This window comes from Cucumis melo, chromosome 10 (assembly GCF_025177605.1).
Source record: "Cucumis melo cultivar AY chromosome 10, USDA_Cmelo_AY_1.0, whole genome shotgun sequence".
In the NCBI taxonomy this organism is placed as follows: domain Eukaryota; kingdom Viridiplantae; phylum Streptophyta; class Magnoliopsida; order Cucurbitales; family Cucurbitaceae; genus Cucumis; species Cucumis melo.
Window position 1 is genome coordinate 13,925,971 of NC_066866.1, and position 9,442 is coordinate 13,935,412.

The 9,442-nt window shown below is 38.0% G+C and overlaps 1 long non-coding RNA gene across 4 annotated transcripts; it reads right to left on the reverse strand.

The window, feature by feature from the left end:
* Nucleotides 1-1,206: 1,206 nt before the first annotated feature.
* On the reverse strand, nt 1,207-8,807 carry LOC127151214 (uncharacterized). 4 transcript variants are annotated; one of them, XR_007823977.1, is made up of 7 exons: nt 8,662-8,807; nt 8,380-8,473; nt 8,014-8,261; nt 7,711-7,773; nt 7,507-7,566; nt 6,721-7,104; nt 1,207-1,449 (listed from the first exon to the last, which is right to left on the reverse strand). It is a non-coding gene; the product is annotated as an uncharacterized LOC127151214 (long non-coding RNA). The 4 variants fall into 4 exon arrangements; XR_007823975.1 differs by having other exon boundaries at nt 7,711-8,261; XR_007823976.1 differs by having other exon boundaries at nt 6,721-7,315; nt 7,711-8,261.
* Between the last annotated feature and the right edge of the window lie 635 nt (nt 8,808-9,442).

The following is a 9,442-nucleotide window of genomic DNA, read 5'->3' on the forward strand; positions in this document are numbered from 1 at the left end:
ATTAAAAATCAGTTTATACTTTAGAGAGAAGGGAATTTATGTTTAGAAAAATTGTATAAAAACAAATAAAAATTTGGGATAGTCGTAAATATAGTAATTAGATTCATAATAATTACGTGTATAACAAAATTTTTAAAAAATTGCAAATATAGCAAAATCTATCAAAATTGATCAGTGATAGAAGTCTATCAGTGATAGACCATGTTGTAAATATTGGTCTGTTACTGATAACCATAAAAGTCTATCAATGATAAAAGTCGATCACTAGTATATATTTGTAATCTTTTTAAAATGTTGTTATATGTTTAATTATTATCCTTAAAATTGTTGCCCATTATAATTACCAACAAATTTTACGGATACCTAAATATTAAAAAGATAAAAAAGAATATTTAAAGCACAAAGTGCTTTGAAGAAGAAATGAATGAAAAACAAAACACTTAGAAATTCATTGAACAATATGTTATAATATATGGAAATATGAGCATTGGGAAAATCTACTGCTTTAAGAAAGAAATACGTTTTGAGTGTAAGTTCAAGGGTTTGAGAGATAGTCGTTCTAAATATTCATATATATGATCCAATCACGGCTGTTAATTTACTAAGAATAATGTGAAATCTAAATCGGTAACTCTTTAATTATCGATTGTCCCAATAGCTTAAATTTATAGGTCAACAAAAATTTCATGGTATATCATTTAACACTCTTCTTCATTTGTGTACTTGATATATGAAGATATGTACTTGAACAAATGATCTTCTTTGACACCTTAATCTAATACCATCTTAAATTACCCATTGATAAAAAAGGTTTAGATTTATATAAATGAACGATTATTTAAATTATTTCATTCAACTATAACTAAGGTATGTTGACTTTTTGGTATCTATCTCCCCACTTCACTGAAAAGTGCTTATATTTTAAATTCATAATCCGTTATAATAATACGAGAAAAGTTTATTTTATAATCCAAAGAAAAATAGCATAGCTCAAAAGGGACCCCTAGAAGTGGGGAGATAGATACCAAAAAGTCCGTACATCACATTAGAGCATTACTCGAGGTCCATCAAAGACCAAAAGCAAGGTGTTAGGTGTAATGACCCAACTTTTCGGACTAAGCTAAGGTCACAAAGTACTGCTACGACTCGACAGTAAAACACATAACTCATAAAAGACCTATTACGATTCGTTAAAAATATTCGAAATATCACAAAAACAGTTTCAGGCCCTATTTTAAATCACATTCCCAAAAGTTCCAAAATATAGTTCACAAAATCATCAAAACTAAATAAGCAATCGAATGTTCTAACCATGACTCCAATTAATTCTCAAAAGAAATAGAATAACAAATGCGTCAGCGGAAACATAAAAAAAAAAAAAAAAAAAAAAAAACTAGACGCATCCATACGGCCTTCACGCACCCTTCTTGCCCCTCGCCATACCATTACCTGAAAAGTTTAAAGAGAAAAATGGTGAGTATAAGACATACCTAATAAGGGATCCACTACTAAGCACATTAGGGTAATAACAGTTAGCTTCCTATTAAGGAGGGGGGTACCCTACATAACAGTCTAGTGGTTCCGTAGAACGCACACATCAAACGACTGATCCCGAAGGATACACATATCAGTCTAGTGATCTCCAAGGATGCACATATCAGTCGAGTGATCCCGAAGGATACACATATCAATCTAGTGATCCCGAAGGATGCACATATCAGTCTAGTGATCCTGAAGGATGCACATATCAGTCGAGTGATCCCGAAGGATACACATATCAGTCTAGTGATCTCGAAGGATGCACATATCAGTCTAGTGATCCCGAAGAATGCACATATCAGTCGAGTGATCTCGAAGGATACACATATCAGTCTAGTGATCCTGAAGGATGCACATATCAGTCTAGTGATTCCGAAGGACACTGTGGCTGTAAGGTACGCTACCCCATAGATAAAGCTAACCGTCATCCCTCAGTCCATACTAAACCATCTACAACAGTCACATCCTAAAAACGTTGAAGTTAACGGTTTAGTTATAAGCTTAGCCAGTCAGACAATTTAGGTTTAATCAACAGTCTCCTCAATCGCTATATGTATATCTAATTCACACGTCATCGTGACATTTCCTTAAATCTAGTCAACTAGTCAAATCATCACTTTGTAAATTCACCTGACAGTACTTCGTCTCAGTTCAAACCCTAGCACATCTACAGGAAGTCTATGGTATGCATAACATCCATATTATGCATAACAGTCGTATTCAGTCTGCAACACAGTTCAACGGCGTATACACAATCTACACATGAGGTTTTCGAACTCCTAATCCCTCTACGACATAACTCCATAACCAGTATCCCAATAACAAACTTCAACTTTACATAACATTAAGATTTTCATAATCCATCGACATTACTATTCAGTTAACAACATAGCCCCTCAACATAACCACAATAGACAGAACATCATGGCATCAGTCCTCATCAGCAGAATAACTCATCGACATTACTATTCACTACGTTCCAAGTTCAGGTGTGAGGTCCAGTAGTAAGAAATCCCTTACATGAACTGTAGCTAAAATCCTTGTTCAATTCGACGTGCAAACAAATCCACCTAAATACAATCATTAGGGTTTAACAATGACATCACCAAAAATCCACATTACAAAACGTTCCAAAGCAACATCTACCGACTTACCCAAATAGAGGAGAGTTGGCTCCAACTACACTTACCGTAACACCCTAGAACCCGAGTGCGCTATCGGTGTAGAAAGGACGCAGCCTGCACAGACGGCGGCGGCGAAGAAGAGACGTTGAAAATGAACAGGAGGGGACGGCGGTGCTATCGGCTGAACGAAGGAGAAGGTCGCGACGGAGGGCGTGCGTGCTGGCGCTGTTGGAAAAGAAGAAAGAGATGATTGGGGTGGCGGTCGGCTTCGTGGAGAGGAGAAGAAGAAAGAGGCACGGGGGGGGGTGGCGGCGCGCGAGGGGAGATGGGTTTAGGGTTTTGTTTTAAAATATATATATATATATATATATATATATATATATATATATATATATATATATATATATATATATATATATATATATATATATATATTTATTTATTAAATAATAATAATAATAATATAATATAATTTATATTATATTATTATTATATTATATTATATCATATTATTTAAATCTATACCCTTCATTTTCTTTTTCTTTTCTTTTCTAAACCAAACAAAATTTAACACCCAAAATTTTAAATTCCCAAAAAAATAACATAAAATGTTAAAACTTACCTCAAAATTTTGGGCGTTACATTCTTCCCTCATTAAAGAACTTTCGTCCTCGAAAGTTCTATTCCTCGAACAATTCTGGATAACGAGCTCTCATGTCATCTTCTCTCTCCCATGTAGCCTCTTCAACCTTGTGATTCCTCCATAAGACTTTAACCAAAGGGATCTCTCTATTTCTCAACATCTTTATCTCCCTAGCCAACACCTCAACTGGTTGTTCTGTATAGCTCAAATTTTCATCGATCTCTAATGGCCCGTAATCCACTACATGGGATGGATCTGTTACATACTTCCTCAACATAAAAACATAGAACGCGTCATGAACTGTTGAGAGTGATGGCGGCAACGCTAAGCGATATGCCACAGGGCCAATTCGCTCTAGAATCTCAAACGGCCCAACAAAACAGGGACTCAACTTTCCTCTCCTTTCAAATCGTAGGACACCTTTCATAGGTGCTACTTTCAAGAACACCTTGTCCCTCACATCAAACTCAAGATCTTTTCGTCTCCCATCAGCATAACTCTTTTGTCAACTCTGTGCGGTCTGCATACGTGATCTAATTTTTTGTATCGCTTAGTTAGTAGACTGAACTAACTCAGGACCCATTAATCTCTGCTCACCCACCTCATCCCAGCAAATAGAGGATCTACAACATTTTCTGTACAAGGCCTCAAATGGTGTCATGCCAATGGTAGCCTGAAAACTGTTATTATAAGCAAATTCCATCCAATGCAAGTGAGAATCCCAACTACATGGGAATTCTAATGTGCAAGCTCGCAACATATACTCTAAAACTTGGTTCAGACGCTCAGTCTGACGATTAGTCTATGGGTGGAAAGCTGTACTAAAGTCTAACCTCGTGTCTATAGCAGCCTGTAGACCCTTCTAGAACTTGGAAGTGAAACGGGCATCTCTATCAGAAACAATCTACACTGTCACTCCATGTAGCCTCACTACCTCAGACATGTACAATTGTGCCCACTTACTAGCAGTATAAGTGGATTTCCCCGGAATGAAGTGTGCTGATTTGATAAGCCTTTCAACAACAACCCAAATCACTGTAAATCCCCTCAAAGTTCTAGGCAGTCCTGTAATGAAATCCATGGACACGTTTTCCCACTTCCATTCCGGTATGCACAAGGGTTGTAATAAACCTGCTGGTTTCTACCTTGGTGCCTTAACCTGTTGGCACACCAAACATTTACTAACAAATTCTGCCACCTCTCTCTTCATATTACACCACCAGTAAACTCCTTTCAGGTCCTGATACATCTTCGTACTACCTGGGTACATGAAAAATGGGGAACGATGAGCCTTAGTCAATAATTCTGTTTTAATCCCACTGTCTGCTGGCACACAAGGCGCCTCTCAAACAAAAGCCCACCATGAGAGGATATGAAGAACTCAACAGCTTTCCCTGCTTCTGCTAGGCAATGCTTTTCAACCAAGTAAGGATCGTTACTTTGAGCAATAATGATCTTCTGTCTCAAAGTCGGTTGCACCCTCAATTGAGCTAACTGTAAAGTAACTGCCCCTACTGACACTGCAATCTCAGCCCTCTCAAATCTCGATGCAACGGGGCCTGTCGGGTAATAAGTGCTGCTGAATGTGATACATTTCTACTAAGAGCATTAGCTACCACATTAGTCTTGCCTAGATGATACAATATCTCACAATCGTAATCCTTTACTAATTCAAGCCATCTTCACTGCCTCATATTTAACTCCTTCTGGGTGAAGAAGTATTTCAAGCTTTTATGATCGATAAAGATCTGTATCTTCTCACCATACAAGTAATGTCTCCATATCTTTAGTGCAAAGACTACTTCTGCTAGTTCTAAATCATGGGTAGGGTAATTCTGCTCATGACTCTTCAACTGACGAGAAGCATAGGCAACTACCTTACCTTGCTGCATCAAAAAACAACCCAAACCTTCTTAGAAGCATCACTGTAAATCACAAAACTCCCTGAACCATCAGGTACAGTAAGAACCGGTGCAATAACTAGCTTTTGTTTAAGGTTTTGGAAACTGTCCTCACAGGCCTTGCTCCAAACAAAATGAGCTCCCTTCCTGGTCAACTGAGTAAGAGGAGTAGCTATACGGGAAAATTTCTCCACAAACCGTCGGTAATAACCTGCTAAACCCAGAAAGCTACAAACCTCACTAACTGTGAAAGGTCGGGGCCAATTGGTGACTACCTCTATCTAAGCTGGATCCACAGACACACCAGCTTTAGAAACCACATGGCCTAGAAAAGATACCTGCTTCAACCAAAACTCACATTTTGAGACCTTTGCATACAATTTATTAGCTCGAAGGGTTTCTAGAACCATGCGCAAATGCTCCTCATGCTCTGCATCTATCTTGAAATATATCAAAATATCATCAAAGAACTCGATCAGAAAAGTGTCTAAGAACTCCCTGAACACTCTGTTCATCAAATCTATAAACACTGCTGGAGTATTCTCCAAAACCAAAAACATCACAATAAACTCGTAGTGTCCATATTTGGAACGAAAGGCTGTCTTCGATACATCACTATCCTTAATCCTCAACTGATGATATCCTGACCGAAGGTCGATCTTAGAGAACACTGTAGCTCCCTATAACTGGTCAAACATATCATCGATCCTGGGCAAGGGATATTTGTTCTTAACAGTTACCTTATTCAACTCTCTGTAGTCAATACATAGGCGCATCGATCCATCCTTCTTTTTAACAAATAAAACTGGTGCACCCCAAGGTGAAACACTCGGACGAATAAAGCCTTTGTCAAGCAACTCCTGCAACTGCACTTTCAACTCTTTCAACTCTGTTGGGGCCATTCTATATGGAGCTCTAGATATAGGAACCGTACCAGGTTCCAACTCAATGGAAAATTCAATCTCTCTGTGAGGAGGTAATCCTGGAAGTTCTTCGGGAAAAACATGCGGATAGTCCCTCACCACTGGTTCTGAAGACAAGGACACGTCAACCTCTTTAGTATCCATCACACTTTCTAAGATACTTCAAGTACCCTGACTAAGCAGTTTGCTGGCCCTCATAGCTGAGATTACCTTAGGCAACGACCTTGATCCTTCTCCTTTAAACTTAAAACTGGCCATCAAGGGAGGGTTAAACGCTACCTCCTAACGGGAACAATCTATGCTAGCATGGTTAGCAGCTAGCCAATCCATATCCAGAATTACATCAAAGTAGTACATATCAAGAACTAACAACGTTACTTCTATCACATGACCTGCTATCTCAATCTGGCATGCATTCACCTTTTCTGTCGACAATAAACTCTCCCCGGAAGGAGTAGATACTGATAAAACATGGTATAGAGGCTCTACCTCTAAGCGAGCATGCAACACAAATGCAGAAGATATAAAGGAATGTAATGAACCAGAATCAAACAGAACTAAGGCATAATGCCCCAACACTAGAAGCGTACCTGTCACCACAGTGTCTGCTCTCTCAGCCTCAGTCTTATTCGTAGCAAAGACTTTACCCTGATCTAAAGCACCTGCTCCCTGATTCTGTGCAATCTTGATAAGTCTTATCGGGCATCTGTCGACTGTATGCCCCTCTTGCCTACACTTGAAGCAAGTCTTGGTCCCAAACAAACAACGACCAACGAATCCGAATAAGTTTATCTAAAATATAAATGTAGATACCGCGAAAGTATGAGTCGGATACCTCCACATTCTTGAGACTCGCACAATCATAGAAAGCAACATGATAAACAACCAACTGTCTGTTCAAAAATCTCCGATAAACAACCGATGTAAAACTCCAGTAAGAAATAACCGACACACTTCAAGACTTGGGAGAGAAACTAGTGGTAGTAAATAAAAACAAGTCATCATGTCAATTAACAAACCATGAACCAAGGTTATACCAGATTAAACAAGCCATGAACCAAGGAAAAGAAGAACGACCATACAAATAATTCTCAATGGTTGATTAGACAGTATGGTAAAACAAAGTCGCATATCATGTCAATTGAAACCTTATCGATAGAAACTGAGCAAGTACACCTAGCATATCTACCGAAACAAAAAAAATTACTTTATTAATTAAGCCAATCTCACAAGTAAAATAAAACTGAAGAACTTGGCTCTAGTATTTTAGGGCTCGAGGAGGCAGAGTCAAATAAGTGGAAATTATTCAGAATGTTACAAGGAAATTGAGAAAAGAACTAGCATATAGCAAATACACCGGGCGAAAAATCACTCACGTGTATAAAGATTATTCGTTAGGGTCTACAATCCATCAGCAGTGAACAAACTTGTTTTTCCTGCATTAAAAGGGCATGCTTGTCAGTAGGAATCTGTTCCCACCTCAAAAACCTTTAAAGAAGAAAAAGTTCGAAGAATGCAGCATACAACCACCCTTAGAGGAAATAGAAAAATGCAAAAAAGAGGTAACCAAATATACTTACATATTCAGCATACTGAAGTGCTTCAATACTAGTCAATGATAACTTCAGTGAACGGAAAACTTCCTGAGTACAAAAAACTCAACCACAAAAATATTCAAACAACATTGCGTAGTTGATCACCAACAAGAAAACTAAATGATAGCAAACACCTCTCACCAAGAAATAGGAGGAAAAGGAAAATAATATTTTTCCTAAGATCAAAATTAAACATGAGCCATATATGTGAAGTTTGTATATTGGGATACACATCACATCAATGTTTAATAAGAGGTCTATAGAGTCTAATTATATCATGAAAATTACCAATGCCGGAAGAAAGCACATAATCTCCTCTAAGGGCCTCCATCACTACCCCTCATTTCCAAATATGTCTTCAGTTTCACCTCAGTAATGAGGGAAAAATAGATCCTAGAATCAGGTCATAACAAGCATACTGTTGGAGTAAATCAAGTGTAGAATACCTCCGGAAATATTGTAGTCAAATGATTTTCCTAATCAGTTAGGGTAGGAAGTTCTCTAGGAACTAGTGGGAGCTTTCCTGCCATAAAATCCTGCAGAAAGATATTCCAACCACACCTTGATAATTAATACCAAAAAAATATAGATTAAGATGAACAAAAAGGAAGAGATAGAAAGCTCTGCGTGGACGACTATGAAAGATATGCATACCTTGAAGGACATTCCAGAATAGTCAATATATTTCTTTTTCCGATATATCAAATACATTGGAACACCAAGAGCATAGCCGACATACTTCTCAAATCTGAATTTTGACAAGATGAAATATTACAAGAAATTTTTATGGCTAGGGCACCAAGATGCTGCAAGTAACAAGATAGAACAAAGAACTACTATCTCATAAAAAGTATCCTGTTGTAAAAAAATTAAGGTATTTTCTACAGAAGACAGATATTCCTAAACCAAAATCACAGCAGCAAAATGAGAACAAACTTGCGGCAGTGGAGGGAGTTAGAACGAGGACAGGGCGGAGTCACGTCGGCAGATGCAGGGTCACAGATGGAGTCACGAACTTGCAGCGGTGGACGGAGTTAAAGCCACCCGATGTGCGACGGTGGGAGTTGGAGTCGTCCGACGTGCAATATTCTTCTCAATATGCATAACATCAAGACATTGTCTTACATGCAATTTTTTCCAGTACACTAACTCATAGAATGCAGAAATCCTCTTTTAGTAGTCATTTGGAATATCTTCATTCTAGTTCACTAACTCATGGAAAGGTCTTATCCTTAAGTCTATTATAGATTGTCTCGCCTGATAAAGGGAGAGGAGGTATTCCGTGCTCCTGATTACCATCAAATGCTTTCTTTGGTCTCCATAAGGGTGATGACTAGGTAAGTATTTTCTATGTCCCATGTATGCATTTTTCTTCCCATGTGGTAGTCTTATAGAAGAAGTCTCCTTCCCACATATTATACAAGCCTTATACTCTTTCACGCTACACCCACACAAGTTACCATATGCAGAAAAATCATTGATAGTCCACAGTAAAACAACTCTAGGTAAAAATTTCTTTTTTATGTGCATCAAAACACTGAAAACCTTCCCACATAAGTTTGAGATCATCAATCAAAGGTTCTAGGTAGACATTTATGTCGTATCCTGGTTGCTTAGGTCTCGAGATTAACATAGTTAACATCAAATACTTCATCCCCATACATGGCCACGGTGGAAGGTTGTATATTGTAGCAATCACAGGCCAACAACTATATTT